The sequence below is a fragment of the Trichosurus vulpecula genome, chromosome 1, assembly GCF_011100635.1.
Source record: "Trichosurus vulpecula isolate mTriVul1 chromosome 1, mTriVul1.pri, whole genome shotgun sequence".
Lineage (NCBI taxonomy): Eukaryota > Metazoa > Chordata > Mammalia > Diprotodontia > Phalangeridae > Trichosurus > Trichosurus vulpecula.
Genome location: NC_050573.1, coordinates 423,941,277 through 423,958,166, shown reverse-complemented (window position 1 = coordinate 423,958,166; position 16,890 = coordinate 423,941,277). Strand labels below are relative to the sequence as shown.

Below are 16,890 nucleotides of genomic sequence, written 5' to 3'. Positions count from 1 at the left end.
ATAATCAGAAATGCTGAGAATAATAATATATTACATTAATAATAATTATGATGAGAGCAATAACAATAATAAGTAGCAGTTACATAGTGCTTTAAGGTTTGGAAGGTACTTTCCATATGCTAACTCAGTTGATGCTCATAGCCATCCTGAGAGGCAGGTGCTATCATCATCCCTGTTTTGCAAATAAGGGAACTCAAGCACAAAGTAGTTAATTAACTTGCCCAGAGTAACACAGGGAATAAATATCTGGTGTAAGATTTGAACCCAGCTATCCTTGGTTCCAATTCCTCTGCTCTATCCACTGCTCGACCTACCTACCTGTTAGGTGTTTCTTTCCTTTAAGGTTGTTTTTTTTTACTCCTTGGGTTTCACTGTGTTAACAGGTCCTGTTTTTGCTTACACGGGGACAAGTGTGAATATTTCCATGACTGCAAACCATAAGCAAAACCGTCATTTGGAATTAATAGCTACAACCAAAATACCACCACCACCTCGTGGCAATTTTGCCTGATTTCAAATAAAAGAAGCATCAAATATGCTCCCTGCCCTCACTGAGCTTACTGTCTAGTTGGAAAGACAAGTGTATAGAAATATAAATCAGGATAAAAACAAGCATAGGTCAAGTGCCAAATGAATAGAACATGTAGTAAAAAGTCCCAGCATCCTATTGAAAAGAATAATGAATTTATGTCCTGTCCTATTGCTCTGACTTTGACTCAACTAAGAGAAGAAATAGTTATAAAACTATGAATGACATCACGCTTGATTTCCTAAGTAACTGGGGATTCAAATATGAAGGCTAAATATCCTTCTAATTCAGAAGATTCCAAGCTCTACAGATCTTCCTGGAGTCTTAAGGTAACTAATGGGGAAGATATTTTGAGGAAACAAGGTGGCATAGTGGATAGAACATTAGACATGAAGTCAGGATTTCCTGAGTTCAAATCCTCCCTCAGGCACTTACTAGCTAGGTGACCCTGGGCAAGTCACTTAACTTCTTTCTGCCTCAGATTCCTCATCTACAAAATTGAATAATAGTAGCACCTACCTTCCAGGGTTGTTATGAGGATAAAATGAAATATTTGTGCAGTACTTTGCAAACATTAAAGCACTCTATGTTAGCTAGTAATAGTAGTGGTATTAATAAGCTAAAATATAATAATAATAATAATCACAATAATAATTTAAGTTGCTAAGAGCAACTAGGTGGTACAGTCATCCAGGCTCGGAGTCAAGAAGACACGAGATCAGATTCAGTCTCAGATACTTATTAGCTGTGTGATGCTGGGCAAGTCACTTAACCCTGTGAACTTAAATTTTCCCATCTATAAAATGAGTTGGAGAAGAAAAATGGCAAACAACTCCAGTATCTTTGACAAGAAAACCCCGGATGGGGTCACAAAGAGTTGGGCATAACTAAAATGATTCAACAACAACAAAAAAAAAGTTGCTATCTACTCCGGAAATTTGAGGGAGTTGGCCTTGGGTAAACTAATCAATCAAAATTGTTGATTTATCATGTTTACCTCTCAGAATTATATGCCTTTGAATAGGAGTACTCTTGAAAAACATAAATCCATGAAAATCCCAAAGAATCAATCTTTAAGGGTTAAAATGTCAGGCGCCCATGACAATAGCTGGCAGGAGATGTTTGCCTTGTTGAGGAACCTTCGGATCATGTAAACTCCTTAAGATGAATCAAATTTTGCAAATTTATCCTTATACTTTTTTTTAAAAAGCAATGGTGCTAACAATATACTCACTGGACCTTATCGAAAGGGAATAAAACCGGGTTTATCCTTATCCATCCTTATGTATTTAGAGAAAGCCAAACTCCAGTGCACTTGTGGGATTTCCCCCATTTTGCTTAACTTTTAAGGATTTTTTTTTTAGTTCTGTAGGCATTAGATTAGGTCAGTTTCACTGCAGGGAATTCTGGATTAGTAGGAGATAAATTCTATAATCATGTTTGTTTTATTATATGTAGCTTTTGTTTCATCAGCTAGCCAGGATCATAAAAATCACTTTGTATTTTGTTACTATTTTCAAATAGAATGCAAATTAAGAAACTAGAGAAACTACTGGCACACCAATAATACTATTTTGTGAAACATACTACCAATCAAGCATTTACTGTGTGCTGGGCACTGCACTAGCCCCTGGGATTGTAAAGATCCTTGCTTTCTAAAACCTTCTAACAGGGAAACATAGTTTCAGGAAGGATCAGAGAGATGTGTGAATGAAATAAATACAAGGTATTTGGTTTTGAAAAGCGCTAGCAGCTGGAATCAGGAAAAAGACAGTATAGAAGGTAGCACTTGAGTGAGATTCAAGGAAAATTAAATATACTAAGAGGTGAAGGTGAGTAGAGAGTCTGTTCCAGACAAATGAATGGAGCCAATGCGCAGGCCTGGATATAGGCATATGTGACCAGAATGGCCTTTGTTTTCTTTGGGTGGCTCAGTTTGTCTCATTGGGCCTTGCTGGATGCTGGGCCTGCTGCTCCCCTTCTGGGGCAGGAAGCACAGAGACCATGCCTGGGAGCAAAGAACTTCCTGTGTGATGAGTCATGGGGCCGGCTGAGGGGAGGTGTTGACTCCAGAGCCACGCCCTATTGAGTGTTAACCTAGGGGAAGGGGCCAACTCAAGAACCAATCGGCCCTGGTCATCCAGGCGGCACTTGATGATGTCAAAAACTCTATAAGAGTGGAGAAGATGGCTCGAAGATCCCTTTTTTCCTTTCCGCTGGAGCCAGAGACGCCTACAGCCAAAGCTGACGCAGGAGCTGCCAGTAGCAGAGCTGACCCACGTGTGGAGCGACGAGTGCTGAGCAAGGACTTGAGGCCAGTGGGTAATCTTCTTACCATAGAGGGGAAGCATGTACACGATTCTGCTTTATACCATCATGCTTCTCTGTGGCCTCCTGGTTACTCTTGTGGGGCGGACTTATTGGGCCTGGAAGCTTTTGATCAAAATATCAAAATGGGGATGCTGGTTTGTAGTTCTGTTACTGTGGAGTTTAAATACATGCTTTATTTCTTCTGCCTTCTACCTAGAGAATTCCTTATATCCTGTGGTTCCAAACCTGTCAGGCATATATATGATTCTCTTTGAAATCATAAATTCTGCCTTCATAATACAGCATGGTGGAGTTCCATGAGGACAAGCACAAAGGCATAGAGTGCCTAAGGAGGAGTCATGTATAATAAACTGGAAAAATAGGCCGGAGAGAGGTTACAAAGAGGTATCAGTGAAAAATGGAAGAATTTTTATTTGACCTTGAAACCACCAAAGTTTTATAAGGGAAATGACATGGTCATATCTATGCTTTAGGAAAGCCCCTTATGGGATGGATTGAAAAATGATGAAACTAGAGGTAAGAAAGCGAATTAGGAACCAGAAGAGTCAAGATAAGAGCCATCCACTGGGGTGGTGGCTATGGAGTGGATGTAAGATACAAGGAGATGAAATTGACAAGACTTGGAAATTGATTGGAAACATGGAGCAAGTATGGAGTTGAGGACAATCCTGAAATAAGAACCTCAGTGATTAGAGGGTAGTGTTCCCTAAACAGATATAGGAAGGTTCTAGAGATGGCTGGTTTTGAGGGATAAGTAATGAATTTTGCTCTAGACATTTTGAATATGAGATTACTACAGCACATGCAGTTTGAAATATCCAAAAGGCCATTGGTAATATGGGAATGGTGCTCAAAGGTAAGAGAGACTATGACTAAACATGATCTTGGAGTTAGCTACTTAGACATGATAATTGAATCCTATTGGAACTGATAAGGTTACCAAGAGAAAGAAAAGAGAGCTCAGAACAGAGTGTGAGAGGTAGACAGTAATGTAGTATGATATGGATGATGATCCAGAAATGGTTACCAAGAGACGGGTACAAGAGCCAAAAGAGAAAAGTGCCAGGAAACCCCAGAGAAGAAAGAGTATCCTGTACAAAAGGGTGGTCATCATGTTAAGTACATCATCAATGAGGTAAAGAAGCATGATATTGAATAAAGACCAGAAAACTTAGCAATATAAAGGTCAGTGGTAACTTTGGAGAGAGCAGTTTCAGTAGAGTGAGGAGATCAGAAGCCAAATTGCAAGGAGTTGAGAATTAATTGAAGAGAACAGACAGTGGATAAAACTTGAGTAGATAGCATAACACTTCCTTGGAGACTGACTGAGGAAATGGGTAGAGAGATATAGGGATATATATAGATATATATGGGGATGGTAGGATTGCATGAGGTTTTTTTGGGGGGTAGGGGTAGTTTTTTTTTAAGATTGCTTACACCTGGGCAAGCTTGTAGACAACTGAGAAAGAAGGAAGATTTAGGGAAAATAGAATAGGTGCCAGAGTTAAATGAGTAGTATTATCATATGGAACAATAGAAGATGATTCTTCTGTTTTTACCATCTAATAAACATAATTCAAATGCTTCTACTTACTAAAGTAATAATTTGGAAAGGCTGAAAATAAATATAATGTGTCAAGAGGTTATTTAGTTTCCTATATGAAAGATGTCAATTTTAATTTGCTTTAAAATATTCACCTGGAAGTAGTGGTTGTTTGTGATGCTAAATTTTCAGAGGGACTAATATTGTGAGCATATATATTAATATATGGTACAAATATTGAAATGTCTTATTTGAAAATCCAAAGAAATGACTACAAATGTTTGGCCATATTTTTTATCTGCTCCATGTTGCCAAGTGCTAAGTCCTGGCAGCAGCCATTTATTTCTAAGTGTTGAACTACCAGGAAGGAACATATTTTATTTGCCTTAGTCCACCATAGGATTTGGCTAATTCTTGCTATTTGTTTAATGTTTGTGTTGACATAGTGCCTTTGCCCTGAGGAGCTCCAGGTGCTTTGCAAAATTAGTCAGCAGTCCTCATCCTGCCAAATAGAGAGTGCAAGGAAAGTAAGGATGAGTCCCCGGAGCAAGGGTTCTTAGTATCTTTTGTATCATGGACCCCTTTTGCACACTGGTAAAGCCTATGAACCGCTTTTCAGAATAATGTTTTAAAATGAATAAAATAAAATACATAAGATTGCAAAGGAAACCAAGTATATTGAAGTAAAGATATATTTTTCCCCATCCAATTTCTTAGAGCATTTGAAATCTATCTACTGAATCCCCAGGTTAAGAATCTGTGCCCCAAAACTCAGTATCCTTTTCCCACTGGCTATTTACCTAAAGAAAAAATAATAATAAACTTGCCCAACCCCCTCGGATGATAAGGCTGGACTTCAACATTGTTTGGCATCCCTGGGAGTTCCTCATTGATTTTGCACTTAGATTCCTTTTGGGAAGGCTTCCTCACACTTTCTATGATTTCCTGGCCTCCTAGTATTATCTCACTGATGGGCCAGTTGGTACCCTTACTTGTTAGGCATCTGGCCTTTTATTTCTTCTGCAAACCGTTTACTTTTCCCTTCAACTGTAAAGCATCTGGTCAAAAACTAAGTCCACAAAGGGCCTCTGAGAAAGAGTGTAGAAGCCGACTTTGCCTTCAAAACCACATACCCCCCACAACTGGCCATTGATGCTCTTTTTCTTAACATTGAAGAGATTGATCAGGTCAACCAGATAGACATTTCAAATTCTAGTCCTCCTGGCTCAAACCAGATATACTGCAAATCTATTTCTGGAATTTTTAAATTTCTTTAGCTAATTCTTATCCTCTAGGGTAGGCATAGGGAACCTGCCTCGAGGCCCTTTGGGTCCTCAAGTGGGGCCCTTTGACTGAATCCAAACTTCACAGAACAAATCTCCTTAATAAGAGGACTTGTTCTGTAAAACTTGGACTTGGTCAAAGGGCTGCCCTTGAGGACCTAGAGGGCCACATGTGGCCTAGAGGCTGCAGGAGCCCCACTCCTGCTCTAGAGTCATATAAGAGATGTTCATACTTGGGTTCAAGTTGCACCCATGAGATATACTGGCTAAAGGACCCTGGACAAGTATTTTAAAGTCCTAGTTCCCTAAGCAGCTCTTTAAATTGCAGACTATCAGCCAATCTGCATTGAAGAAGGGTGTCACTTCAGAGAGTTGTGTAGATGTCTGAAATTGCCTGTACTCCCCTCCCCACCAAAAGAGTTTCACAGTGAATTCGAACTAGAAATCCTGTACTGTCAGGTAAAACTTAAGTACTAATTCCTTAACAACAGCAAAAATTTTATTTTTATCTTGTTTCTGTTTAGTGTCCAACTCCCTACAGATCCCACTTGCGGTTTTCTTGGCAAAGATACTGGAGCAGTTTGCCATTTCCTTCTCCAGCTCATTTTGCAGATGAGGAAACTGAGGCAAACAAGGTTAAGGACTTGCCCAGAGTCACATAGCTAGGAAATGTCTGAGACCAGATTTGAACTCAGGAAAATGAGTCTTCCTGACTTCAGGCCTGGCACTGGCTGCCCTAAGACTTTACAGCGCTATATAAAGGTTAGGAGTTGTTTATTATACTTATTGCTGTTGTTATTGTTATTATTGAAACATCCGCAATATCACAGGAGATAAGTAAACTGATGTAGGCAATCACATTGTGCCATTTTTTGCCCTTCCAAGTTTTAGTTATTATCATTAGCATCATCATCAGTATCATCACCCCCAGTAGCTTGGATGATGAGTAAACTGACACAAGCAATCAGGTTGTGTCACTCTTTGAAATTGTTTCCCAAGTTTCTTATTTATTTGTTGCTGTTATTGTTGTATTCGGGTGGCATGAAAAGAGTTTATAATGGTTAAGAACAGCAGCCTCAGAGTGGACTGGGAGAAGACTTGGATTTTGTTTACATTGCCTTTTACTGGCCCTGTGAACCAAGGCAAGTCTCCTTAACATCCTGTTTCAACTTCCTTCTGAATTAATAAGGATGTTGAACACTGCATTACCTGCCTCATAGTACAAGAAGTTGCTCTCCTAAGTCCCATAATGAAGAACAAATGAGATACAGCTACATGAAATCACTTTGCAAACTGTGAAACCCTCTGGAAATAGAAGTGAGGATGATGGACCTTGTGATTTGAGTGTTATGATTATGAATAATGAGTCAATGACTGATGTAAGCCTAGACAATATTGATTGATTGATGTCCAGACATTTACTAAAGATGTGATGCCCAGTCACCCAACCAAAAAAAATTCTCTTGGTCAAAAAGCAGTGAAAAAAGAATGTGTTTTTTTTTAATTTCAGAATTTAAATTTCAGAAACAGAATTCCATATTTCTAGAATAACTCCTGCTTTCTTCTTTCCTCTCAGGGATGCTTCTGTTTCAGTAAAATTTGGAGGTTGGTTAAGTCATGGCATCTTCCCTGAGCTTTTCCTCTTTGTTTGTCATTTAAATTATTTGGCTTTTTTCCTTGATCAGGATTTGAATTTAAAATAATTTAATTTGTTTATTTATGGTACAGAACAGCTTTACTTGAAGGGAGACAGGGAAGTATTTACTCCAGTATATTCCTCCATTTGAAAAAGAAAATGAAAAAGCTCTAGTAATTCCAATTTTCTATCCCTTTCTTTCATTAAGGAAAGACAAGCAGATAAGTTAATTTTAAAAGAAAAAGGTAAAGGTTCGTTGTTTTGATCTTTGTAATAAATGAGAGTGGGATTATTGTGACAAAAATAAACTTTAGAAAGCCTCCTGTTAGGTTGGATGTTCTAGTTAAAAATTCAATAACCTGTACCAGTTTCTCCCCAGAATATGTGGACCAGCACTTTTTTCGATAGTCACTTTATATATTTTATATTTTATTCAGAGTACTATATAAACCTCTAAGTGTCAGAGAAATAAATGTATCACTCCTCTGAGTGATACCTCTAACTTTCATTCATACTGGCAAGTTGGGTCAGAAAAGGGTTGCAGAGTTCTAGGGATAATCCTGTGGGGCCTTATTATAAGTTTACAAATGCCCTACTGCTATACCTCCCATTACCAATCAGCCAGTAGAAATAATCAGCCTTAAGCAAGGACATGAATTTACTAAGAAGATGTAATAAAAAGCATTTGCTACAAAACATTCCTCTCGTAATCTTTGGTCCTTGATCCCATAAATGTGCCTCAGCTCTGTAGGGAGGGTGCACAAAGTATTATGGTAGTTCAGCCTACCTATAAGGAACAGGTGTGGCCAGAGAAACTCACAGCTCCTGGTACTAAAAGACCTTGACGTCTTTTCACTCTCTGGAAAGTCTTCACAAAGTTCATGGACAGGCGTGGTGCCTAAGCTGGTTGTGCTTATTCCTCACAGGATCTGGCATATCTGATCAACATGTTGCTAAGCTGGGCTTGGTGTGTACTGCCTGGGGCTTACTCCCTAATGGCAACTAGAGTCTTGACTACTCTGGCTTTAGGTGCAGCTGGGAGACTTAGCTGAGGTATTTCTATGCTCTTTCAGAGAGGGCAGAGGCCCTTTGTCTAAAACTGGCAGAAGCCTTCCAGTCCTGCTGTAAGGATTGATATTTCTCTGGGAGAAGGTGAGAGGAAAGAAACTTCACCTTTGTTTCTGACTGCTCTTCTGGGTTTAAGACTGGTCCCCATTGGTAAGAAACTTCAGCAAAACTTATAATAACCATCTAGCGTATTTCCTGAATCTTCATTCTTCAGGCAATGTCCTAACCAGGAAATAGCAATCTGCCCAGTAATGGCATAGTGGATAGAGTGCTGACACCTGAGTCAGGAGGACCTGAGTTCAAATCTAGCCTCAGACGCTTACTAGTTTGTGACCTTGGGCAAGTCACTTAACCCTGTTTGCTTCCGTTTCCTATCTGTAAAATGAACTAGAGAAAGAAACGGCAAGCCACTCCAGTATCTTTGCCAAGAAAACCCCAAATGGGGTCACGGAGAGTAGGAAACAATTGAAACAACAGAACAGCAAACAACTATGGCCTTCAAATTGCCACCTTTTAAAAACATTCTAATTTCTTCTGTTTGCCTTGTCAATGAGTACAGGAAAAGATATTAACGTGGTCTGGGATCGATTTCGTTGTCTCAGTCTGACTTTTCATATGTAAATAAACTACCCAAAGCATGTTTAGTAGTTTTACTAGGAGTGGAGTGATCCACTCACATCTGAAAAGAACTCACCCTTCCTGCTCATTGTCTCAGTTACTTGCTCATTCTGCAAATTATCCAAAATTTAAAAGAAGCACACACCCTTGCATAAAATATTATTATTGGTCTTCTGTATTGGAGTACATAGATCAAGAGCCAGGCAGGCAGGTACACTATTGGGTGGGCTTTACTTCGGCCCTTCCATGGGTAATGAATTCTGTCTTGAATGTGTTGAGGCTGAGACGGAGTTCAAATCCAGTTCAAAATATCTAACAGAGGTGAAAATAAGGTGAAAAAAAAAAGCCAGTTGTAATGTTTAAACCAGGACATGCCATGACTTAATTGACCTCCAAATATTACTGAAACAGAAGCCCTGAGAGGAATGAAGGGAGCAGGAATTATTCTAGAAATACGGAATTCTGTTTCTGAAATGGAAATTCTGAAATTAAAAAAAAAATTCTCTTTTTTACTGACTTTTAAAACAACAGAATTTTTTAGTTGGGTAGTAAAAGAATAAGGTATTATCATTGTCATTAGTCTCATAGTTCTAGTTGGGATTATGAGAGAAATGGCATTGTGACAAATCACTGCCTTGTTATTCTTTTAAGGTTATTATTCTCTACACTGTTGCATGGGTGGGTTTTTTGTACTTGAATAAAAATGTTAACCATAGGGATCCCTCAGGGCTCTGTCCTGGGCCCTCTTCTCTTCTCCCTCCACACTACTTAACTTGGTGATCTTCTCAGCTTCCATGGATTTAATTATATCGCTCTGCTGATGATTCTCAAGTCTATCCATCCTGCCCCAAACTCTCTGCTGACCTCCAGTCTTGCATCCACAACTTACTTTCAGACATCTTGAACTGGGTGTCCAGTAGATATCTTAGATGCAGCATGTCCAAAACAAATTCCACATTTCCCCGCTTCCAATTTTCTGTATTACTACACAGGGCAACTCCATCCTCCCAGTCCTTCAGGTTCATAATCATGTCATCCTGGACTCCTCACTTTCTCTCACCGCCCCCCCCCCATCCAATCTGTTACCAAGGCCTATCGATTTTACCTTTGCAACATCTTTCCTATATGTGTTCCCTCCGCCCCCTTCTCTCTTCTGACCCTCCCACCAGTCCAAAGCAAACCCTCATCAATTTATGCCTAGATTATTGCAACAGATTGCTGGTGACTGGGCCTGCCTCAGAATTTCTCTCCACTCCGATCTGTCCTCTGGTCAGCCACTAAAGTGATTTTCCTAAAATGCAGATCTAATCATATCATGCTGTCTGTCTCTCTGTCTCTGTCTGTCTGTCTCTCTCTCTCTATGTCTCTCTCTGTCCCTCTCTGTCCCTCTCTGTCCCTCTCTCTCTCTTTCTGTCTCTCTGTCTCTGTCTCTCTCTCTCTCTCTCTCCCCCTCCCTCCCTCCATACCTCCTTCCCTCTCTCTCTGTCCTCCTACCCCCTCAGTAAACTCTACTGGCTCCCTATGGCCTCCAAGATCAAATACAAAATGTTCTGGCCTTCAAAGCCCATCATAACATTGCATCCTTACATTTATACCCTTCATAACTTTACATTTCCTTACATCTTTAAGTGACACTGGCCTCCCAGCTGTTCCATGAGCAAGCCACTCCATCTCTCAGCTCCAGGAGTTTCCTTTGGCTGTCTCCTGTGTCTGGAACGTTCTCCCTCCTTCATTCTTACTGACCTCCCTGACTTTCTTTATATCCTAGCTCATTAGATGGTAAGCTTCTTGAAGGAACTTTCATGTCTGTCTTTTGCCTCTTTTTGTATCCCCAGTGCATGTAGGTGGCACAGTGGACAGAATGCCTGGCCTGGAGTCAAAAAGACTCATCTTCCTGAGTTCAAACCTGGCCTTAGCAGCTGTATAACCCTGGGCAAGTCAGTTAACTCTGTTGGCTTCAGTTTCCTCATCTGTAAAGTGAACTGGAGAAGGAAATGGCAAACCACTCCAGTATTTTTGCCAAGAAAACACCAAAAGGAGTCACAGTTAGTCCTACACAACTGAAAATAACTCAACAACAACATTAGCCCAATACCTGGAACAAACTAGGTGCTTAATAAATGTTTATTGATTTAGTATAAACTCATCCTCTGTAAGCTCCCTATAAGCATATTCAGCATAACTGATAGCAATCAGAAAACAGGGATGATATGTAATTCATCCTGTTCCCATATAATTTTGATCTCCTCTTCTAGGTCTCTATGTTTTGAGATCTTTTTTAATTCAAGTAGCTTGGAGATTATAAATATATGGCATGGTAACATCCAGGGGAGTGCTGGAGTCAGGTTGAACTGACTTCGTTAAATTTTCTGTGTGAGCATTTACTCCTTGGAAATTGGCAGATACTACAAAAAAAGGCTTGACACATTATTTTGTTAATTGTCTAGACTCAGGAAAATGATGGAGAAAATATTAATAATGCAGATTAAACTTTAAAATGTGTCCCAGGTTTCTGGAAAGCTGGTTAAATATGTGCTAGCACACCCATAAAAACATTTTTTAAAAATATCATTCTCAAGTGTATTATGCCTCAGTCATGTCCGTGTTCTCATGTTCAACTGTTTGGAGTGTGATAATACTTTGGTTCCAATATGGTTTATTGGTCAGGTTCCAGAACATTCTCAGTTCTGTATGCATAGTGTAGGGATACATCATCTGTCAGTCTATGAAAGTGATCATCAGACCATATCTTGCTAGCTATTTGGTTGGTACTAAATTTTTGTAGCCTGCTGTGATTTATTGCAGATTCCTCATTAATCACTAAGCACCTTAAAGATAACCTTTCTGTATTTTCCGGTGGGAATGATCAGGTCCTGAATTGCCATCATAAACTTCCTCCTTTTCTGTAATCCACATGTCCACCCTTTCTTGACAAAGCTGAGATCATGTGGATGGCTTCCATAGAGGGACTTTTTGATTCCAGTTTAGATCTCAGCCATACCACAGGCAAACTACTTTTGGTTACTTTAGGCAAATCCAGTAGGAATGTACTTTATCGGTCTTGACTGTTGCATAATGAAATGATCACAGTTCACTTGTTCCAGAAGTATTTTATAGTTTTTTTTTAAAAAAATCTTTTTAATTTGTTCATCATGTGCTCTGAGAATGTCTATAAATTGTACTCTTCGTTGCTGACTAGAAAGTGTTAACTTTGCTTTAGGTATTTTAGAGTTATGGGCCTTGTCAATGTTGTACAAATTTTTGTTGAGAGACTTTCCAGATCTCTCTTGTACATTTTTCAGTGTTCAAAACTCATGTTAAGATTTTTATTGCAATTGATATCACGTTGCTTGGAGAGGGACTGGAGAGAGTGAAAGAATTTGAAACTATTTTTTAAATGAATGTTAAAGTAATAATTAAAAATAATTTAGTAGTATATTAAAATGTTTAGAATGTGCTCAATTTGATCCATCTAAATTTAATGTACTTAGATTATTAATAAAATTATGACCATTACTTATATAAGGATGAAAAGAATCATAAATCAAAATTTTAAACCACAAAAATGCCACTCTGACAATATTAGAAATTCCCTGAAATAAAGTTCCATTTTCATGTTAAAAAAAAAAGGATGGGTATAGCATAGTTGTTAATTGCTTTAAATGCATTATCATCCATTTTTGATTTCAGGATTCCAGTATATCTCTTAACAATTTCAGACATAGATTTTTCTTTGAAAGCTTTATGCTGGTTATGTCTTACTTGAAGATGACCAAAGCATCTATATCCCTTGGTCCAATGTGCTCTTCATATTCAAGCACAAAATCTTCATTGTTTACCTTTCTTTGGTTCATATTAAGAATTTAATACTTAATGAGTCTAGATGACAGTTTGATTCACTGGGGAAAGATTCCATGAAATGAATGGTGTGTTTAATACGTTTATAATTATTTTTGTAGTTCTTATTATTATAATTGTCATCTCCAGGCTGGAAGATGCCAAAATTGTCTTGGTTTTAGTTATACACACTAAGTGAACAAAAGTGAAAATCAATAGTTTAATTGGATAAATTAAACTGTGAAACTGAGGAATGTGGCAGTCAAGAAATTGATTCTTACTTTTTCTTAGTTAAAGATACAACCACTATCAGGCAACTACAACTGATTCTCCGTGGAGAAGTTGGGCTGCAGTGCTTGGCAGATCAGAGACACATGACTAACTTTCTTTCTCACATTGCCTCCACCTGAAGGCTTTGCTTGGGTTTCCAGCTTAAGACACTATTTCTAATGCCTAGGGCAGATTTTTTTAAGTTACCTAATGATTGGGACAGCTAGGTAGCACAGTGAATAGAACACTGGCCCTGGAGTCAGGAGGACCTGATTTCAAATGCAGCCTCAAACACTTGACACACTTACTAGCTGTGTGACCTTGGGCAAGTCACTTAACCCCAATTGCCCTGCCTTCCCCCCTCAAAAAACATATCTAAATGATTGTTCTTTGTAGCATGGAGCTTTCAAATGAATGACTAATTCTGTGAAAGGAAGTATTATTGTGATTGTTTTTGCATTGTAAAGACACTGTAAGGAAAAGCTTTAATCCCTAAAGGAATAAACACCCGGGTTTTTAGTTGTTTTTTTTAATAAGATGACTGTTACTGTATTTCTCCTGTCTTTGAGGTGAACATGAGGATTAGTATAATGAGAAAAGACATTGCTACTACTCTTAATAAAGGCAAAAATAATTTCTGTAGTTAGACCTTCTAGAGTCACCTCATCACCTTTTTTGTATGTCTTACTTTCTGTTTTCTATGTAAAGCCCTTAATTTTGTGAGAGGCAGCATGGTATAGGAGAAAGCATGACAGATCAGAGTCAGAGAGTCAGAGCATATGGATTCAAACCCAGTTCCTTTGCAGCAAGTCATTCAGCCTCCATGGCCCTTGGTGTCCTCATCTATAAGATAAAGTTGGACTAACTGACCCCTAAGATTCCTTCTATCTATATATCTATGAACCTGTGATCTCAAATAATAAGGAACAGAGGTAGCAATGAATAAAAAGAAATCCAGAATCTACTATTCAAATATTTCTTGATAAATCTCAGAAAATATAGCACTGTGCTAAGTTTAATAAAGTAGTGGATTCATTTTACCAATAGTTTCTTCTTCCTTCCCTGCAAAACGTTGTACTGAAACTGCTAACAAATAGCAAAGTGAGTGAATTCTGTCTGCTTTTCCTGATAAGTAACTTAGGTGTCTACTCCAGAGAAGAACTAAAAAGCCATAAAATAAATAATCAGCCTTTAAATAGCAGAGATTAAAAAGTACAGATATGATAGTACTTCTAAAAGGGAATAATTCTATGTAGTCATTTCATTTTTCTCCATTAAAGAATATTCCCAAAAAATCATGCTCTTAAAAATAAAGATGTGTTTAAAAAAATAAATTCATCTCAGTAAGTATTTGTTGAATACCTAGTATGTGTTAGGTACTGTTGGTGAAGGTTTTATTTTTCATCAAATATGTATCATAGTATACACATGCAGCCTGAGAGGACAAATTGAATTTGATTTCTTTTTTGAACTATTTAAACATTTTCTGTTATTGTTACATTATCTCTGGGAAGTCCACACAATTCTTTCATCAGGTACCTTTGGCTCCTATCCTGCACATTGTAGTACGTACTTTACCTACTTTGTTTCCCTTTGACATTTTACTCATTTGTTCCATTTTGGGGATTCTTTCTGCTAGTTTATCTCCTTGTACACTGGGTTTTTCTTGACCCTTTTTCTCTTAATATGTTGTTATTTAAGCTTTTTTCTTGTATTCTCTGTCACAGTCATTCATTCTTTGGCCCCTCTCCACTGGTACACAAACCCCTGAACTTGGAATGTTAGGGTTCTTCAAGTCCAAAGAATATAACGTGAAGATAGCATTCATCATTTTATATCAAAGTGGCTAATGACATAGGCTATTAGTTGAGAAGCACTGCCATATTATGTGTGTATGTGCATGTGTGTACATATATGTCATATGTATGTATATACATGTATATGTATGTATGTGTGTGTATATGTGTATGTGTGTATATATGACTAGAATTTCTGGATATAGTGACTGACTCAGCAAGTGCCGGGAAGACTGCAGGAGATATTTGAGAAAAGACATAGCTGATTCAGGTACCATTATATTAGTCCCACAGTTCCCTGATAGTGAGAAAACCTGCAGGTTAATGCCTTAGATTAGGTTACTGGATTCTCCCAAAGTGACTATAATAAGCAAGAAGAGCAGGATATCCTATGGCTTCAGAAACCTAGCTCTGTTGTGTTTTGAACCTAAGGGGTGGGGAACTTGTGGCCTCAAGGCCACACGTAGCCCTCTGGGTCTTCAAGTGCAGCCCTTTGACTGAAACCAAACATTTTTGTTCTTTGAAGTTTGGATTCAGTCAAAGGGCTGCACTTGAGGACCTAGAAGGCCACATGTGGTTGAGGCCACAGGTTCCCACCCCTGCACCTTTTGGAGCAGGTTTCCTCTTTGTCATTCCCCCCTCTCCCTGCCTTGTTCTATATGCTGCTGCAAAGATTTTTCTCCACAGATTCACGTAGCCAAGTTGTTTTTTTTTTTCTTTTCATTTGGGCTTGAAGCAAGTCCAGAGCCAGCTCCTGGCAATCGAGTCCTCTGAGCCACTCTCAAAAATAGATGTCAAGATGGCAACTCTCATTGTCAGACTTAGAGCTGAACATCTCTAACAGTATTTATATATGTGCTCTGCCACTTTTCCGTCCACAGGCAGAGAGAAGAAGAGAACAATTGGCTGCTGAGAGCAGAGCTCTGTGAATTCAAAGAAACTGCAGCCTGTGATAATTTTTCCCCCTTCATCTTCTAGTGTCAGTAGGAGGAGCATCAGTTCAGCCCTGCAATCCCCAAGCTCCTTTTGTCCTGAAAGGAAGTTGGCTTAACAAACATTTATCGACTCCAGCTATGTGCAACGCACAAAGCTAAGTGCTAGGGATGCAAAGTATCAAAAAATCTATTTCACTGAGGGAAGGCAATGCATGAGCAGCCAAGCACAAACAAGATAATTTGAGGAGGGAGAGAGAAATAACATGTAGTGGGATAAGGAAAGAGATCTTGTAGAAAGTCTGAACTGAGCCTTGTAGCAAGTTGGGGATTCTAAGACAGGAAAGGTAAGGAAGAAAGTTCACTCAAGGCAAGAGGGACAGCCGGTGCAAAATCACAAAGATATGAGCGATGAAATGAACAAGACACAGCACCTTTACTACTGGCGTCCTGGTCCCCATGGAAAATTTTCTCTGTGGTACATGGTTCAAGTTAGTAATAGTTCATTTTTATATATATCTTGAAGTTACTTTAGTATTTACTTCCCACCAAACAATATTTGTAGAACTAAAAAAATAATTATTTCCTGATGATTTTTTTGGTGTTAAGAATTGCATGTTTAAATTTCCAAGACCTCAGTTCCATAATTGGGGATACAAGAGATAACTAAGTACTTCCAGGGCCCAAGCTATTTCTTCTGTCCATCCCCTAATGTCCTGGCTGTATGACTCAGAGGTATATTAACCTACAAAATCTGTGGATACTTTGTTTTGTTTGTTTCATACTCATTACTTGGGTATTTCTTTTCTGGTGGTGCATTAATGTGAATGTTTAAATAAGAAGGTCCTATCCAAGAAACATTCCATGAAGTTGATGGGTGAGCTAAACATGCCTGACATTGTGCCTTGGGAATTTTCCTATAATGAAATGGTCTGGCATAACCAGCTTGCGGGTGGGCAGCCTTCCATTCAGACAGATGGGAATGTGGATGAACAGCCAGGAGACACATGGATGTGTGGCCACTGAGGCAAGCACCCAGCTAGAAAA

General features: G+C 38.8%; 1 protein-coding gene across 1 annotated transcript in view; it reads left to right on the top strand.

Annotated features, from left to right (window-relative positions):
* Positions 1-16,890, top strand: part of PDE4D (phosphodiesterase 4D) — a 928,932-nt gene that overhangs the window by 302,748 nt on the left and 609,294 nt on the right. The gene's annotated exons all lie outside the window — the stretch shown is intronic.